The sequence below is a fragment of the Macaca nemestrina genome, chromosome 7 (genome assembly GCF_043159975.1).
Source record: "Macaca nemestrina isolate mMacNem1 chromosome 7, mMacNem.hap1, whole genome shotgun sequence".
NCBI lineage: Eukaryota > Metazoa > Chordata > Mammalia > Primates > Cercopithecidae > Macaca > Macaca nemestrina.
This window is the reverse complement of record NC_092131.1, coordinates 101,327,040-101,346,047: the sequence shown is the minus strand read 5'-3', so window position 1 is coordinate 101,346,047 and position 19,008 is coordinate 101,327,040.

Sequence of the window (19,008 nt, the reverse complement as noted above, 5' to 3'; positions counted from 1 at the left end):
AATACAGCAAGACCCGGTCTCAAAAGGAAATAAAATATAATAAGTAAAATATATTGGTAATATCCAGTTTGATAAAGATGCAGAAAAAGAGGCACTTTCATAAACTGTTAGTAGAAGCATAAATTGAAGGAGCCTTTGAGAATGTGATTTAGCAATACCTATCAATACTTTAAATGAGTACGTTTCTTTGAATTAACTTTGTACTTTTGGGTATCTATTCTGAGAAATATTTGCATAGGTGTGTATAGAGACATGCACACATTGGCTGTAATGTAAAAAGGTTGGAATCAACAATGAGTGGTTACACTGATTATGGTAGAGTCATATTATTTAATTGTAAGTACAGTTGATGCTCATTATCTGAGGGAGTTGTTCTCTAATATCACACTACAAACACTGAATCCACGAATATGGAACCATTGCTCCTAGAGGAAATACAGGGTTGGTTCCTGTAAGCCTCTGGTCACAATATTTACATTCATCAATCATGTGTGCTTCTGTTTGAAATACATTATTCAGTATATTTTTCTTACAAATGATTGATTGCGTAGTCCTTCAAAGATTTAAAGCCTGGGATTTGGAGACTATTTGCATTATATAGGCTAATTTGCCAATGTCCTTGTAAAACAAGCCAGTCTCATCAGAGTTGAAAAACTGCTTTCCTATCTAACCCTTACCCTTTTTCCATATTACACTTAGCTTGTATAGCTTTATTTTATTTATTTATTTATTTATTTATTTATGAGACAGGGTCTCACTCTGTCGCCCAGGCTAGAGTGCAGTGGCATGATCTCAGCTCATTGCAACCTCTACCTCTCAGGTTCAAGCAATTCTCCCACCTCAGCCTCCTGAGTAGCTGGGACTACAGGCACGTACTGCCACATCCAGTTAATTTTTGTATTTTTTTGGTAGAGGTGGCTGGTCTTGAACTCCTGACTTCAAGTAGTGATCTGCTTGCTTAGGCCTCCCAGAGTGTTGGCATTACAGGTGTAAGCCACCATGCCTGGCCTTGTATAACTTTTTTTCTTTTTTTGAGACAGGGTCTCTCTGTTGCTCAGGCTGGAGCGCAGTGACTCAATCACAGCTCACAGTAGTGTCGACCTCCCGGGCTCAAACGGTCCTCCCACCTCAGCCTCCCGAGTAGCTGGGACTACAGGTTCAAGAAACCATGCCCAGCTAATTTTTTATTTGTAGAGACAGGGTCTCCCTATGTTGTCCAGGCTGGTCTATGAACTCCTGGACTCAAGCAATCCGCCCACCTCGGCCTCCCAAAGTGCTAAGATTACAGGTGTCAGCCACCATGCCTGGCCTTTAGCTTGTATTTTTAAAATTCTTCTGCAGCCTCCCTATCTGTAGAACTTGTCTATAAAAGTAACATTTTTAAGGTTATAACACATTTTGAAACATTTGAGGCAGCAATACTAGCTAAGCCAATTTAACATTTTCCTGACCCAATGTGACTGTAAATTTCTTTGGCTTTTCAGCCTCACAACAGCTGTTAAATGCCCCCCTTTTTTTTTTCGGTCATCATCTCCTGAATCCACAAATTTGGCCGCTTTCGTATCTTTTCCACAGCTTCACCATGCACTACACACATTACTCTATGTAGCACTTTCTGGAGCAGCCTCATGTACAGGTTGGCCAATTTCCTCTTCGTTTTTTTAGGTATGTTGTGTCGTTGATTCATTGAGGGACTCACAGCACTATGACTCATGTCTGAACGAAGCTTATCTAACTATGTCTGTCAGGCACATCCCATCACAGGCTTCTTGATCATATAAACACTGGATAACATTTCAGCACTGCACTACACTTCAGCTTTTTTGCATTTAAAAAGCAAAATCAGCCAGGCACGGTGGCTCACGCCTCTAATTCCAGCACTTTGGGAGGCTGAGGTGGGCGGATAATTTGAGGTCAGGAGTTCAAGACCAGCCTGGCCAACATGGTGAAGCCCATCTCTACTAAAAATACAAAAATTAGCTGGGCGTGGTGTCATACATCTAGTCCCAGCTACTAGGGAGGCTGAGGCAGGAGAGTCACTTGAACCCAGGAGATGGAGGTTGCAGTGAGCCAAGATCTCACCACTGTACTCCAGCCTAGGTGACAGAGCAAGATTCCGTCTCCAAAAAAAAAAAAAAAAAAAAACAAAAACAAAAGCAAAATCAACAGCAAAAAGCATAAAAATTCAAAAAACAGTGGCACCAAACGGACCACAGGAAGAACACTTGTATGACAGCTGAAACAAGAAGATAGTGTCGCCCTGTTCAGCCTCATTTAGGAATGTGTGCGTCAAGCAACTCAGATTTATCACTGCTTTGCGCAAGTCTACAAATAATCCCCAAAGCTATATGAATATTGATTTTTGGGTTACAAATAAATGCAATGAGTAGGCAAATTCACACATATGGAATCCACAAATAATGAGGACAGACCATACCTATTAAAAATAATAGGCCGGGCGCGGTGGCTCAAGCCTGTAATCCCAGCACTTTGGGAGGCCGAGACGGGCGGATCACGAGGTCAGGAGATCGAGACCATCCTGGCTAACACGGTGAAACCCCGTCTCTACTAAAACTAATACAAAAAACTAGCCGGCCGAGGTGGCGAGCGCCTGTAGTCCCAGCTACTCGGGAGGCTGAGGCAGGAGAATGGCGTAAACCCGGGAGGCGGAGCTTGCAGTGAGCAGAGATCCGGCCACCGCACTCCAGCCTGGGTGACAGAGCGAGACTCCGTCTCAAAAAAAAAAAAAAAAATAATAATAATAATAATACAATAGGCCTGGCACGGTGGCTCAAGCCTGTAATTCTAGCACTTTGGGAGGCCGAGGCAGGTGGATCACTTGAGGTCAGGAGTTCGAGAACAGCCTTGCCAACATGGTGAAATCTCATCTCTAGTGAAAATACAAAATTAGCCAGGCATGGTGGTGTGTGCCTGTAATCCCAGCTACTTGGGAGGCTGAGGCAGGAGAATTGCTTGAACCTGGGAGGCAGAGGTTGCAGGAAGCTGAGATCACACCATTGCACTCCAGCCTGGGCAAAAAGAGCAAAACTTCATCTCAAAAAAAAAAAAAAAAAAAAGAATACAGTAGATCGGTATGTATTTGCATGGAAGGATGCCTGTGATATGTTTTCAATCAAAAAAAGAAGCTGAGGCTGGGAGCGGTGGCTCACATCTATAATCCCAGCACTTTGGGAGGCTAAGGTGGGCAGATCGCTTGAGGCCAGCAGTTCAAGACCAATTTGGGCAACACCTGGTTGCCCAAAACCCTATCTCTACAAAAAATACAAAAATTAGCCAGGTGTGGTGGCCTATACCTGTAGTCTCAGAGACTCATGAGGCTGAAGTGGGAGGATCACTTGATCCCAGGAGGCGGAGGGGTCTCAGTGAGCCAAGATCATGCCACTGCACTTTAACCTGGGTGACAGAGCAAGAACCTGTCTCAAAAAAATAAATAAATAAAATAAAAGAAGCTGGTCATGATGGCATGTGCCTGTGGTATCAGCTACTCGAGAGGCTATGGGAGGATCGCTTGAGCCCAGGAGTTTGAGACCAGCATGGGCAACATAAAGAGAACTTGTCTCTACAAAGAAAGAGAGAAAGAAAGTCACAGAACAACACATACAAAGGTTTTTTTTTTAAAAAAAAAAAAAAAAAAAAAAAAAGCAAACACTTGTAAAAGTCAGGCAGGCAACATAAAATGGTAAGGCAGGCCGGGCGCGGTGGCTCAAGCCTGTAATCCCAGCACTTTGGGAGGCCGAGACGGGCGGATCATGAGGTCAGGAGATCGAGACCATCCTGGCTAACACGGTGAAACCCCGTCTCTACTAAAAAATACAAAAAGCTAGCCAAGCGAGGTGGCGGGCGCCTGTAGTCCCAGCTACTCGGGAGGCTGAGACAGGAGAATGGCGTAAACCTGGGAGGCGGAGCTTGCAGTGAGCTGAGATCCGGCCACTGCACTCCATCCAGCCCAGGCGACAGAGCGAGACTCCGTCTCAAAAAAAAAAAAAAAAAAAAAAAAAAAAAAAAAAATGGTAAGGCAGTCCAGTGTAAGACACCTGGGAATGGTGGGGGCTGGAGAGGAGGAGATCTCGCTCTTCTACCAAGGGCAGCCCACTACTCAGTGTCAGTCAATTATTCCCAGGCAGCAGGGTAAGCCCAGTGATGCCTTATTTTTCAGGTTTTCGAGACTCCCGTGAAATATCCCAATTTTAAAAGCTGGCTACTAATTCAGAATATAAGAAGAAAATAGGGGCCGGGCGCGGTGGCTCAAGCCTGTAATCCCAGCACTGTGGGAGGCCGAGATGGGCGGATCACGAGGTCAGGAGATCGAGACCATCCTGGCTGACACGGTGAAACCCCGTCTCTACTAAAAAATACAAAAAACTAGCCGGGCGCGGTGGCGGGCGCCTGTAGTCCCAGCTACTCCGGAGGCTGAGGCAGGAGAATGGCGTAAACCCGGGAGGCGGAGCTTGCAGTGAGCTGAGATCCGGCCACTGCACTCCAGCCTGGGCGGCAGGCAGAGCGAGACTCCGTCTCAAAAAAAAAAAAAAAAAAAAAAAAAAAAAAAAAGAAGAAAATACTGCCAGGCATGGTGGCTCACGCCTGTAATCCCAAGCACTTTGGGAGGCTGAGGCGGACAGATCACCTGAGGTCAGGAGTTTGAGACCGCCTGACCAACATGGAGAAACCCTGTCTCTACTAAAAATACAAAATTAGGCCAGGCGCGGTGGCTCAAGCCTGTAATCCCAGCACTTTGGGAGGCCGAGACGGGCGGATCACGAGGTCAGGAGATCGAGACCATCCTGGCTGACACGGTGAAACCCCGTCTCTACTAAAAAATACAAAAACTTAGCCGGGCGCGGTGGCGGGCGCCTGTAGTCCCAGCTCCTCGGGAGGCTGAGGCAGGAGAATGGCGTAAACCCGGGAGGCGGAGCTTGCAGTGAGCTGAGATCCGGCCACTGCACTCTAGCCTGGGCGACACAGCGAGACTCCGTCTCAAAAAAAAAAAAACAAACAAACAAAAAAAAAAATTAGTGGAGTGTGGTGGCACGTGCCTATAATTCCAGCTACTCAGGAGGCTGAGGCAGGAGAATCACTTGAACCCGGGAGGCAGAGGTTGCAGAGAGCGCCATTGCACTCCAGCCTGGGCAACAAGAGTGAAACTCCGTCTCAAAAAAAAAAAAAAAAGAAAATACTATACGAGTCAAACAAAACCCATTATGGAGCCAGGCTTGGTGGCTACTATAGCTGGGACTATATACTATGTATGATGGTTGAGGCGAGGGCTCAGGAGTTGGAGGCGGCAGTGAGCTGTGATTGCACTACTGCACTTCGGCCTGGGTGACAGAGTGAATCCTCATCTCGAAAAATAAAATAAGAATAAATAAAAATCCAAAACCCATTATGGGCTACATTTGGACTACATGCTGGCAGACTGGGGCCTACAGTGTGTGGTAGAATTTATGAGAAAAATATACACATGAATAGAAAGGTACAGAAAATGATCTATACCCCATTAGACCAGTAATAATGCGTACCTTGGGGTAGAGAAGAACGAGGTCACTGAAGGTATGGAATAGGTCTTTATCTTTTCTGTATTGTTTGTGACCTTGAATGTGAAAATGTAGTTACCTATTACCTATGTACTTTCTTTCTTTAACTTTTTTTTTTTTTGAGATGGAGTCTCGCTCTGTTGCCCAAGCTGGAGTACAGTGGCACAGTCTCGACTCACCGCAACCTCTGCCTCCCAGGTTCAAGTGATTCTCCTGCCTCAGCCTCCCGAGTAGCTGGAATTACAGGAGCCTGCCACGACACCCAGCTAATTTTTTTATTTTTATTTTTAGTAGAGCTGGGGTTTCACCATGTTGGCCACGCTGGTCTTGAACTCCTGACCTCAGGTGATCCACCTGCCTTAGCCTCCCAAAGTATGGGGATTACAGGCGTGAGCCATCGCGCCCGGCCTACCTATGTACTTTAAAAAGAAGAAAAGTGCCCCCTGAATTAGAATACCAAACATTATTAGTCCTGTGGCCCTCTAGGTTGGGCAATGTTAGAATTCTCTGCTTTGGATTGCAAGCCTTCAAAAACAAAGCTTATATTTCAAACTTGCTTTTTAAAAAAAGTCATAGTAATGTTTTCCTTATTTGGGGAATGCTGATTTTCAAAGAATGAAAACTCACTCAGAATAGCACCAGAACAAAAGAGGGATTTGGTGGGAAGGCATAGGGTGGTTTTGTAGCATCCAGGGCATGAATTGAAACCAGGCGCACAAGGAACAAGAACCCCAAGGCTGGAAGCCACGTGGCCCCAGAGCCAGTCTTCTTGTCTTCTCCTGTCAGCTTTCTGCTGTTTGTTTCTGCTGTTTATTCTTCTGCTTGTTTGCCCACTAGCTAGTTCGTTACATATGGCCCTATGGCACCGTCAATCACAGGGTTGCCATGACTTCACAAGTCCTGCACACTTGGGTAGGAGTCTCCAAAGTCCCACGTCCATATTCCTGGGACAGAGAATCTGACTGTGGCCACTGAGTTTATGACCTAGATCAAATGTCCTCTCCCATCCAACCACTGGACAAGAGGAAAGTGGGATCCTATGGTTGGTGCAAACTGGCCCCAGGGACCTTCTCCGGCAGGAAAGGGCATTTCTGAGAGATGGAGGATGCAGCCTGGAGAGGGGCCTCAAAAGGAATCCACAGATGCAGCTATTGTACAAGTTCCATGTTTATAGGCACTTGTGAATGCTGAATTGGATAGAACACATTTGTTCATAAGGGAGGTAGCAGAGCAAAGTGGCCGAGATCTGGGACTTCAGTAGGATGACTAACCATCCCAGTTTGCCTAGGACTGAAATAGGTTGTAAAATTGAAAGGACACAGCTTTTCATGTAAAATTGAAAGGATGCAGGCTTTCAATTTTAAAATTGGGACAGTTTTTAAAGATTTCCCAGCATGTGAGACTTTCATTGCCAAAACCAAGAAAGTCTCATGCAAACCACGATGAGTTGGTCCCCTTAGATTTTGGAGCTGGATCTAGTTATGAATCCTGGCTCAGCCGCTGCAGCTGTGTGACCCTGAGCAAGTCACTTTGCCTCTTATACCTCAGTTTTCTCCTTGCAAAATGAGAATAATAATAGTTCCCACAGTAAGATAAGCACCTATGAGTACTCAGTAGAATTAGGCAATTAGGTAATGTCGACGAAAAGAGTCAAACTCTATAACATATTTGAAGAAACTTATTCTGAGCCAAATATAAGTGACCATGGCCCATGACATAGCCCTCAGGAGGTCCTGAGAACATGTACCCAAGGTGGTCAAGGTGCAGCTTGGTTTTATACATTTTAGGGAGACGTGAGGCTTCAATCAAATACATTTAAGAAATACATTGGTTTGGTTCATTCAGAAAGATGGGACAACTAGAAGCGGGGCATGGGTTCCAGGTTATAGGTGGGTTTAAAAATTCTCTGGTTGACAATTGGTTGAGTTTATCTAAAGATCTGGGATCAATAGAAAGGAAAAGCCTGGATTTCCTTTCTGGAAACCAGAAAGGATTGCAGAGACCAAAGTTCTTATTTTCAGGGGAAGCCTTCAGAGAGAATACATTATAAAATGTTTCTTATCAGACTTAATGCCTGTGTTGATGTAAATGCCAGCAAGGTATAATGAGGCATGTCCGAACCCCACTTCCCTTCATGGCTGAACCAGTTTCTCAGGTTAATTTTTTTTTTTTTTTTTTTTTTTGAGATGAAGTCTTGCTGTGTCGCCCAGGCTGCAGTGCAGTGGTGTGATCTCAGCTTACTGCAGCCTCCGCCTCCCAGGTTCAAGCGACTGTCCTGCCTCAGCCTCCCAAGTGGCTGGGACTACAGGCACCCACCATAATGCCTGGCTAATTTTTTGTATTTTTAGTAGACATGGGGTTTCACCATGTTGGCCAAGCTGGTCTCGAACTCCTGGCCTCGGGTGATCCACTGTGTTGGGCTCCCAAAGTGCTGGGATTTCAGGCAGGAGCCAACTTGCCCAGCCTCAGGTTAAATTTTAAAAGGGCCCTGCCCAAGAAAGTACATGGTTGGTGGGGGCCTTAGAATTTTATTTTTGGTTTACAGTAATAATATATATGGTTAAAAAAATGTCTACAATCAATAATAATTTAATTGTACATTTAAAAATAACTAAAAGAGGGCTGGGTGCAGTGACTCACGCCTGTAATCCCTGCACTTTGGGAGGCCAAGGCAGGAGTATCACTTGAGCCCAGGAGTTTGAGACCAGCCTGGGCAACATAGTGACAGCCTGTCTCAGTTTTGGAAAATAATAATAAATAACTGAAAGAGTATATAATTGGATTGTCTGTAACACAGCGGCTTTTGAGGGGATGGATAACCAATCTTCCATGATGTGATTATTACGCATTGCATGCCTGTATCAAAACATCTCAGGTACCCCATAAATATATAAACCTACTATGAACCCACAAAAATTAAAAATAAAAGTAAAATTTCAGGCCAGGCACGGTGGCTCACGCCTGTGATCCTAGCACTTTGGAAGGCTGAGGTGGGTGGATCGCCTGAGGTCAGGAGTTTGAGACTAGCCTGACCAACATGGCGAAACCCCGGCTCTACTAAAATTACAAAAATTAGCTGGCCATGGTGGCACACGCCTGTAATCCCAGCTAACTCAGGAGGCTGAGGAAGGAGAATTGCTTGAATCTGGGAGGTGGAGGTTGCAGTGAGCCGAGATTGCGCCACTGCACTCCAGTCTGCGTGACAGGAATGAGACTCCATCTCAAAAAATAAAATAAAATAAAATAAAATTTCAAAATTGAAAGCAAAACAAACAGTGAAAAGTAAGACTCACTCCCACCTCTGTCGCTCAGGCCACAGGTCCCCAGTTCTCTTCTCCAGAGTAACCACTTAGCAGTTTCTTATGTATCCTTCCAGATAGTCTGTGAATTATAGAAAGGTATATACAGATCTTTTTTTTCTTTCTTTCTTTTTTTTTTTTTTTTTTTGAGATGGAATTTTGCTCTCATTGCCCAGGCTAAAGTGCAATGGCACAATCTTGGCTCACTGCAACCTCCACCTCCCAGGTTCAAGTGATTCTCCTGCCTCAGTCTCCCAAATAGCTGGGATTACAGGCACCCAACACCACACCTGGCTAATTTTTTGTATTTTTAGTAGAAACTGGGTTTCATCATGTTGGCCAGGCTGGTCTCGAACTCCTGACCTCAGGCGATCTACCCACCTTGGCCTCCCAACATGCTGGGATTACAGGCGTGAGCCCCAACACTCAGCCCAGATCCTTTTCTTAATTTTTTTTTTCTTTTGAGATGGAGTTTCACTCTTTTGCCCAGGCTGGAGTGAAGTGGCGCAATCTCAGCTTGCTGCAACCTTCAACTCACCAGTTCAAGCAATTCTCCTGCCTAAACCTCTTGAGTAGCTGGGATTATAGGCGCCCACTACCATGCCCAGCTAATTATTGTATTTTTAGTAGAGACGGGGTTTCAACATGTTAGCCAGGCTGGTCTCAAACTCCTGACCTCAGGTGATCCGCCTGCCTCAGCTTCCCAAAGTGCTAGGATTATAGGTGTGAGCCACCACACCTGGCCCCAGATCCTTTTCTTATACAAATATTAGTAGACCACACATTCTGTTCTGTTGAAAGCTTTTTTCATGTAATACTACATCTTGGAAGCATTCCATATCAGAATGTTTAGGTCTATCTTTATTATTATTATTATCATTATTATAATTATTATTGAGACAGAGTCTTGCTCTGTCACCCAGGCTAGAGTGCGGTGGTGTGATCTCGGCTCATTGCAATCTCCGCCTCCCAGGTTCAATTGATTCTCCTGCCTCAACCTCCTGAGTAGCTGGGATTACAGGAAACCACCACAACACCCAGCTAATTTTTTATGTTTTTAGTAGAGATGGAGTTTCACCATGTGGGCCAGGCTGGTCTTGAACTCCTGGCCTAAAGTGATCTGCCCACCTCAGCCTTCCTAGGTGCTGGGATTACAGGCATGAGCCACCGCACCCAGCCAACCTCATTATTTTTAATGGCTACATACTGTTTCATGGCCTTGGAATCATAATTCATTTAGACTTTCTCCTATTGATTGAGATTTAGGTTGTTTTCATTTATTATTATTATTATTTTTAGAGATGGAGCCTCACTATGTTACTCAGGCTGGAGTGCAGTGGCTATGCCCAGGTGACATAATAGTGTACTGTAGCCTTGAACTCCTGGGCTCAAGGGACTCTTCAATCTCAGCCTTCTGAATAGCTGGGGCTACAGGTATGTGCCACCATGCCTGGCTGTTCTACTCTTTTGTTACTACAAACATTATGACAAACAACGTAATATTGTCTTGTATACACAACTTTGTTTGCATTCATAAGTATCTCTAGGATAAATTCTTAGAAGTGGAAATGCTTGGTCAAAGGAGCTATTATTACCATTCATTGTTATTATTATAATTAATCTCTAAGAAGTCAGATGTTGGATCTACTCCTTCCTTCTAAAGGCAAATAGTAGCTGTTATATCTGAGCATAAAGAGATCTTCTATATCTACTGCCTTTTGTGAGTAAAAAATTTTTAAGTCCTGATACTGACATCTTGGAAAATTCCAGAATGCTTCTGCTATCTCTCCTATGTTTTCACACCCATTCTCTTTTCCCTATTTACATTGGCACATGACCACATTCCCACAAAATGTGTCGGTTGAGTTGGTGTCTTAGCCTGGGTTCCTTAGAAAACAGAGCCTGAGGCAAAGCTTTATGAGAGTGTAGAATCCCAGGAAGGCATGAGTAAAGGGAAAAGGGGAACAAGTCAAACAACGAGGACGAGTCAACATAACAGCGTGCATGATGGTCCTGACCACAACTTAGGCAACACAATTGCCTCCTCACTCTTAGAAGAAGCAATTGAGCTCGCATAGGGGAAACAAGTCTCTGAGAAGCCAGAGTAAGCCACTGCATCTCTGCACAGTCTGTGGAGTCACAGGAAGAGGCCCGGGTGGGGAGGGGGTAAGGAAGGGAATACATTTATCTACAGGCTGCCATCTCCTATTGGTCAAAGTTTGCCCCTCAGGGTGTCAACTCCTTTTAGCTTATGAGCTGAGCTGCCTGACTCCTCCAGCAGCCATGGAGAAAGCCAGAACCCAAGACAGCAGTGTCAGCCTCTATGGCCAAGCATCAACCTGGAGGGTAAGCCACTGCACATCCATGAGGTTTGAGATGGTCCACAGGGTCTCTCATATCAATAGCAACAGGAAACCCACATGGCAAGAGGATAGGAGCAGAGATGCTGGTACAAGGCCAGGTGCTACTGTATCATGCCCTCATGTGACATGAGGAACCTGGAGTAGCCACCAAAGAGCAAGTCGTTGCTAGAGTTCTGGCCAGCAAGGCAAGCGCAGGATTTGTAATGGCATGTAAAGTGAATCTGGTACAGGGCCAGGCTTGGTGGCTCATGCCCATAATCCCAGCACTTTGAGAAGCCGAGGCAGAAGGATCACTTGAGCCCAGGAGTTCGAGACCAGTCTGGACAACATAGAGAGACCTCCGTCTTTATAAAAAAAGATTTTTTAAATTAGCTGGGTGTGGTGGTGCACATCTGTAGCCCCAGCCACTCTAGGGGCTGAGGTGGGAGGATCATTTGAGCCCCAAACATTGAGGCTGCAGTGAGCCATAATCATGCCTTTGCACTTCAGCCTGGGTGACAGGGCAAGACTCTGTCTCAAAAAAAAAAAAAACAGAAAACAACAAAAAAACCAGTCTGGTACAGGTGGGAACACTGGCACATTGCACTCATTCTGAGATGGACATTTTATTACCGTTTTTTTTCTTTGAGTTGGAGTCTTGCTCTGTCGCGGAGCCTAGAATACAGTCACGTGATCTCGTCTCACTGCAACCTCCGCCTCCCTGGTTCAAGCGATTCTCCCACCTCAGCCTCCCGAGTAGCTGGGATTACAGGTGCCCGACACTATGCCCGGCTAATTTTTGTATTTTTAGTAGAGACAGGGTTTCACCATGTTAGCCAGGCTGGTTTCGAACTCTTGACCTCAGGTGATCCGCCCATCTCGGCCTCCCAAAGTGCTGGGATCACAGGCGTGAGCCACCGCACCCAGCCATGTTATTACCTTTTAACATCATCGAAATCAGGATTTATCTCACAATTGACAGAATGTCAGAGTTTAATTGGCAGTTTCGTTCCCTTTCTTAGTGGTATATAAGTGGCCTTCTAGATGAAATAAGGTAATGTATTTAGACTGATGTGTACCAACAAACATGTCTCTTGATATCCTTGGCCCAGAAATGTTCTCACAAAAGAGGCGCTGCCCATCTCCTATGAGAAAGACCCACAATGGGGAAGAGCAATTGGCAAATTCGTAAGCCAGGGATGTTGCATTCCCATTGTCTATAACAAGCATTCATTACAATTACCATTAATATGACCAATTGTTGCTTATAGGTAGTGGTGTTGAAATGTTTGCTAATGTCAAGCCCAGGCGGTGAAACAAAAGTTCATTCATGTGTTCATGATGAGTAATGGCTTTGGTTAAGTCAGAACTCAATGCTAAAATTCGATACCTCATTAGCCTTGATAAAGGAAGTGTAATGGGGTGTTTCAGCAGAGCCCAGGCTGGGAATCAGTTTGGTTGTATTTCGATCTGATGGGTCATGATGCTTTTGTGGATTTGTTTGCATGAATCATTATGTTCATAAATATGGTTAAGTTAAAGAAGCAAGTTACTAAATAATATCAACACTATGAGTTCATTATTGCTTGTTTGGAAAAAAAAAGTGTGTATATGTATCAGTGTGTTTAACCAGTGTGTTCCAGGTTCATGTCTACATTGATATCTTAAATCACTGTGCTCTAAAATGTAGACTTTGGTGTCTAAATCTTCACTACTCAAAAGCGTTGTCCTTGAACCAGCAGTATCCCAAGCAACACCTGGGAAGTTGCTAGAAATGCACAATCTCAAGCCCCATCCTAGACTGGCTGAATCAGAATATGTATTTAAAATGCAAGCTCCCACATTAACTGATGAATGGATAAACAAAAATGATACATTCAGTTGGGTGCAGTGGCTCATGCCTGTGGTCCCAGCTACTCCAGAGACTGAGGCAGGAGGATCACCTGAGCCCAGGAGTTTGAGACCAGTCTGGGCAACATGGTGAGGCCTCACCTCTACTAAAAAAATACAAAAATTAGCCAGGTGTGGTGGCACGTGCCTCTGTAGTCCCAGCTACTTGGGAGATTGAGGTGGGAGGATCACTTGAGCCCTGGAGGTTGAAACTGTACACGCTACAATATGGAGAAACCTTGAAACATTACACTAAGTGAAACAAACCAGACACAAAAGGCCACATGTGTGATTTCATTAGTGTAAAATGTCCAGAATAGGCAAAACCATAGAGACAGAAAGTAGAGTAGTGTTTGCCAAGGGCTGGGAGAAGGGGTAATTGGGAAGCACTGCCAATGGGTACAGAGTTTCCTTTTGGGGTGATGGAAATGTTGTGGAATTAGATGCTGGTGATGATTGCGCAACATTAGGAATAAATTTAAAAACACTGGGCCGGGTGCGGTGACTTACGCTTGTAATCCCAGCACTTTGGGAGGCCAAGGCGGGTGGATCACTTGAGGTCACAAGTTTGAGACCAGCCTGGCCAACATGGTGAAACTCTGTTTCTATCAAAAATACAAAAATTAGCCAGGCATCGTGGCACCTGCCTGTAATCCCAGCTACTCCGGAGGCTGAGACAGAAGAATTGCTTGAACCCAGGAGGCAGATGTTGCAGTGAGCTGAGATCATGCCATTGCACTCCAGCCTGGGTGACGGAGTGACACTCCATCTCAAACAAACAGACAAACAAACAAACAAACAGAAAAAACAAAAAATAACATACTGAACTGTACACTTCAAAAATTTGAATTTTATCTTGTGAATTTTTTTTCTCAAAAAAATTAAAAAACAAAACCAACTTAGCATATTGCCTGGAAACTTTTAAAAATAGCATATTGCTTTCTTTTGTTCCCACAAAGGAGGAAAAGAAAATGCTGTGAAAGTCATCATATTCCAAAAAATTGCCATATGATATTTAATGTTCCCTGAGTACTCAAAAATACTGCGGATTTATTTTGGATCATCCATGTAAGTGTAACGTACAAGGTTCCTTGAAAATATAATGCTGCTGCTACCGTCATGAAAAGTAAAAATGATCAAATTAATAAAAGGTGTTTAAAAGTTTTTTTTTAAAAAAATGCAAGCTCCCCAGGTGTTTGAGATGCAATTTGAGAAACACCATCTCCTTAACTACATGGCCTCAGTGTTCTTTCTCACCGTCATTCAGAAAATCCTTCCCTTTTCATTTGGGAATCTCCACAGGTGGCACATTTCGCATATGAAGCATATCCCCTGCCCTAGTCTGCAGCCTCCTCCACCTCCCCGCTGCCTGCACTGCAGCAGTCCTGCTTAGCAGCGTAGCGCTACCATGGGGAGCCACCGTCGGCAACTGATTAAGGACATGGCATTGCCTGGAACCAAGGTCTCACTCCTCTGTTCTCAGTTGCTGTCATGGGCTGGCAGAAGAAACCAGCTGACATCAGACTGTTCACCAGTGTCCTCTCTGCCTCCCTAGGCACCTCTGTACCAAAAATCTCCCCTCTCTTTAAACATAAAAGTGTTTACATTACAGGTTCATGCCTGTAATTCCTGTGATATGGGAGGCCGAGGCAGGAGGATCGCTTGAGCTCGGGAGTTGAAGGTTGCAACGAGCCGTGATCAATTTAAAAATTTTTAAAAAGAGAAAAAAAACACCAGATGTCAACACACATAGAGGATTCAAATGGAGTAGGGAAAGAAAGGAAGGAATCTCTCTCTCTCCCCAGAGATGTCTGAACTCTAGCTTCTGCTCAGAGACAATTTTCTATTGCACAGACTTGAAAGATATGTAACAATTTTTTTTTTTTTTCTTGAGATGGAGTCTCACTCTGTCCCCGGGGCTGGAGTGCAGTGGCAAGGTCTCGGCTCACTGCAAACCTCCATCTCCCAGGTTCAAGCAATTCTCTTGCCTCAGACTCCCGAGTAGCTGGGATTACAGGTGCATGCCACTACACTAGGCTAATTTTTGTATTTTTATTTATTTATTTATTTATTTATTTTCTTGAGACAGAGTCTCACTCTGTCTCCCAGGCTGGAGTGCAGTGGTGTGATCTCGGCCACTGCAACCTCCGCCTCCCGGGTTCAAGTGATTCTCTAGCCTCAGCCTTCTGAGTAGCTGGGATTACAGGCACCCACCACCACACCTGGCTAAGTTTTTTGTATTTTTAGTGGAGATGGGGTTTCACCATGCTGGCCAGGCTGGAGGTTTTGTATTTTTAGTAGAGACAGGGTTTCACCATGTCGGCCAGGCTGGTCTCGAACTCCTCAACTCGTGATTGCCCTGCCTCGGCCTCCCAAAATTCTGGGATTACAAGCATGAGCCACCACACCTGTCCTAATTTTTGTATTTTAGTTGAGACGGGGTTTTACCATGTTGGTCAGGCTGGTCTCAAACTTCCGATCTCAAATGATCCGACTGCCTCGGCCTCCCAAAGTGCTGGGATTACAGGCATGAGGCATAGCGCCTTCAACAAGCATCTTTAAATAGAGAATTTCTGTCTTGCAAAAATTAGTGTACGAAGGTCACAAAGCCTTCCTCATACGGTTCACAGCACACAGAACAGTCTTTTTATAAAGGATGTGGGGTTGCAGAGACAGGAAGCGAAGTTGGTTCCCAGATCTTGGCAGGCATAGATGGGGAGGCCCTCCAGAAATCTACTCAGGCCTCCCTCCTGCAAATGTGGGCATGCTGACCCCTGTTATCTGTAAAGAGAGAGCTCTTAAGATAACTGTCCATTATCAGACCAATTGGTGATAATCCCTGCCTGAGCCTTTTAAATCACTTAGACCTAGACATTAAATACTTTGTTTTGAATTTCTACCAAGAAGTTGAATTGGTTAATTATCCTGGAAGTGGTTCAGCTTAAAAGGGTTTGAGATAATTTTGCTATTTTGTTATTATTAGCAAGGATGAAAACCTCTCATTTTGTTTCTAATTTTATTCACTTTTGTGTGAATTATCTGGACTCTTTACAATGAATAATTTTAAATGGGTAATTCTAAAAACTGGTAATAAAAATTAATGTGTTCTTTAAGGTAGATTTAAAATACAGATGAGCAAAATGTATTCCTGTACTATATTTATGTACATGTATGTGTATATGTGTATACATATGCATGGATTCTTTTTTCAAACAGAAATGATGATGCATTAGTGGGAAATGTTTGAATTGCAAGTGCCTGGACTTTACCACTCAAACTATCTTAGGCAAGAAGGGAATATTTATTGACTCATAAAACAAACTTAAGGAAAATTCAGAGTTATTTCTGGCTTCAGTGACCCAGGACTCAAAATGCTCTTAAAAGTTTTCTAGCTTCTGCCCTCTGCTTCCCTCTCTCTGCCTTCGTCTCATTCTCTCGGAATGCGGTTCAGCTGGCAGGAAATACGGCTGCCATGGCCTACAGACTCACATCTTCCCATCTTTACTTCCAGAAAGGAACAGGTCCTTTTCCTTTGGTTCCAGCTTACAAAGTCCCAGGAAAGGTCCCTGATAGACTCAGCATGAGTCATCTGTGCTCTTCTTGACAAATCATTTTGGGCCAGATAGCACAGTTCTGCCGTCAGCTTGGTTTGGGTTGAGTGCTCACCTCCAAACCAGACCCTGTGATAGAGAGGAAGGATCAGGTAAGCAGATGGCAGCTCCCATCTGAACTATGCATGGGGTGCTGTTCTGTAAAGAAAAATCCGGTGCTATTTCCCCTAGAAAGATAGTGTGCTGGTAGACAAGTGACAGATATTCACCAGATGCGAATGGAATCATATTTCACATGTGTTTTGCCACACACTTTTTTACATCTTTCATTTGTCTATGTTCTATGACATAATTTCAGTGATAATAACATTTAATGACAGAGCAATATTCTATTCTGGAATATAGCCATGATGACTGGAAGCGACCATGAGGACAAGAGCCACCCACCAAGGTTGACAGAGCAGGAAGACAGAGAACACCCAGGTCCTTGACAGCATCCTAGAGTTGCTTTACTAGACATGTATTACTAATCTCTAGATTTTTTTTTTTTTTTTGAGACAGAGTCTCTCTCTGTCATCCAGGCTGAAGTGCAGTGGCGTAATCTCGGCTCACTGCAATCTCTAACTCCCAGGTTCAAGCGATTCTCGTGCCTCAGCCTCCTGAGTAGCTGGGATTACAGGCATGCGCCACCATGGCCAGCTAACTTTTTTGTATTTTTAGTGGAGACAGGGTTTTGCCATGTTGGCCAGGCTGGTCTCAATCTCCTGGCCTCAAGTGACCCACCACTTCAGCCTCCCAGATTGCTGGGATTACAGGTGCGAGTCACTGCAACCGGCCTTTCTCGACTTCTTGATACGTGAGAAAAATCCCTGATTTGGATAAACCACAGTAGTCAAGTTTCTCTTGCATATGGACAAGTGCAGTTCCCAATAAATACACTTCTTGACAGCCTTGCATGATTAAAGGTAGGCCAGGGAAATTAACATCAATGGGAAAGGTAGGGAAGGGTAATGATAGGAACCCCAGAGAGGTTGAAGGGAAGCTGAAATAAAGGACCTTGTAGCCTACTCCTTTTTTGAAGTGTTGAAGGAAACTGGCCCATAGAGCATCCTGGAGCCAACATTCAGTGGTTGCAACAGAGTAGAACTGGCATTCATAGCTGAATTGAGTAGCAAGAAGGTAAGAGATAGTACCCAAGACTTTGATCCTATGTAGCATGAAGGGTTGCAGAAGTCTCTAAGGCTCCTAGTTTGAGTAATGGGATCATCTCCCCCATTCCCCATACATAGAGATCTTTACTGTAAGTTTCCTTAAAGAGCTGTCATAGGAGCATGACAGAGTACATCAAGGACAATGTCCTAAAGTCCTCTGTAGTCCCTGTGGTAGTCAGCCTCCAAGGTGGCCCACTATGATGGTTAATTTTAGGTGTCGGTTGGGTGTGGTGGTTCAAGCCTATAATGCCAGCACTTCGGGGGACTGAGGCAGGAGGCTCACTTGAGCCCAGGAGTTCAAGACCAGCCTCAGCAACATAGCAAGATCTCCTCTCTACAAAAAATTTTAAAATTTGCCAGGTGCAGTAGCACATGCCTGTAGTCCTAGCTGCTTGGGAGGCTGAGGTGGGAGGATCACTTGAACCTGGGAGTTTGAGGCTGCAGTGAACTATGATCACACCACTGCATGGAAGCCTGGGTAACAGAGTGAGACCCTGTCTCTAAAAAAAAGTTTTAGGTGTCAACTTGACTAAATTAAGGAATACCCAGATAGCTGAGAAAGCATTATTTATGGTTATGTCTGTAAGTGTGTTTGGAAGAGACTGGCATTTAAATCAGTAGACTGATAAGGAAGATCTGCCCTCACCCAGGGTAGATGGTACCATCCAGTCAGCTGAGAGCCCAGATAGTGCAAAAGGACAGATGAAAGGCAAATTTTCTCTCTCTTTCTTCTGAGCTGGGACACCCTTCTCTTGATCTCAGACATTAGAACTCCAGGTTCTTCAGCTTTCAGACTTCAGGACTTGCACCAGCAGCCCCTCAAGTTCTTGGGCCTTTGAACTTAAACGGACTCACACTACTGGCTTCCCTGGTTCTCTATATCTATATATCCTATTGGTTCTGTCTCTCTGGAGAACCCTGACTAATATACCCACTATGATCCTTGCCTCTAAGTATTCACACCTTTGTGTAGTTCCCTCCCACACTGTACCAGGGTTGGTCTGTGTGACCAAAAGAGTATGGCAGAAATGATGGTCTATCACTTCCAAGGTTAGATTGCAGCTTCTGCTTCTTTCTATCTTAATCACTCACCCTGGGGAAGCCAGCTGACACATTGGGAGGAGAAGCTACAGGTGAGGAAACAGTCACATGAGGGAGATTGG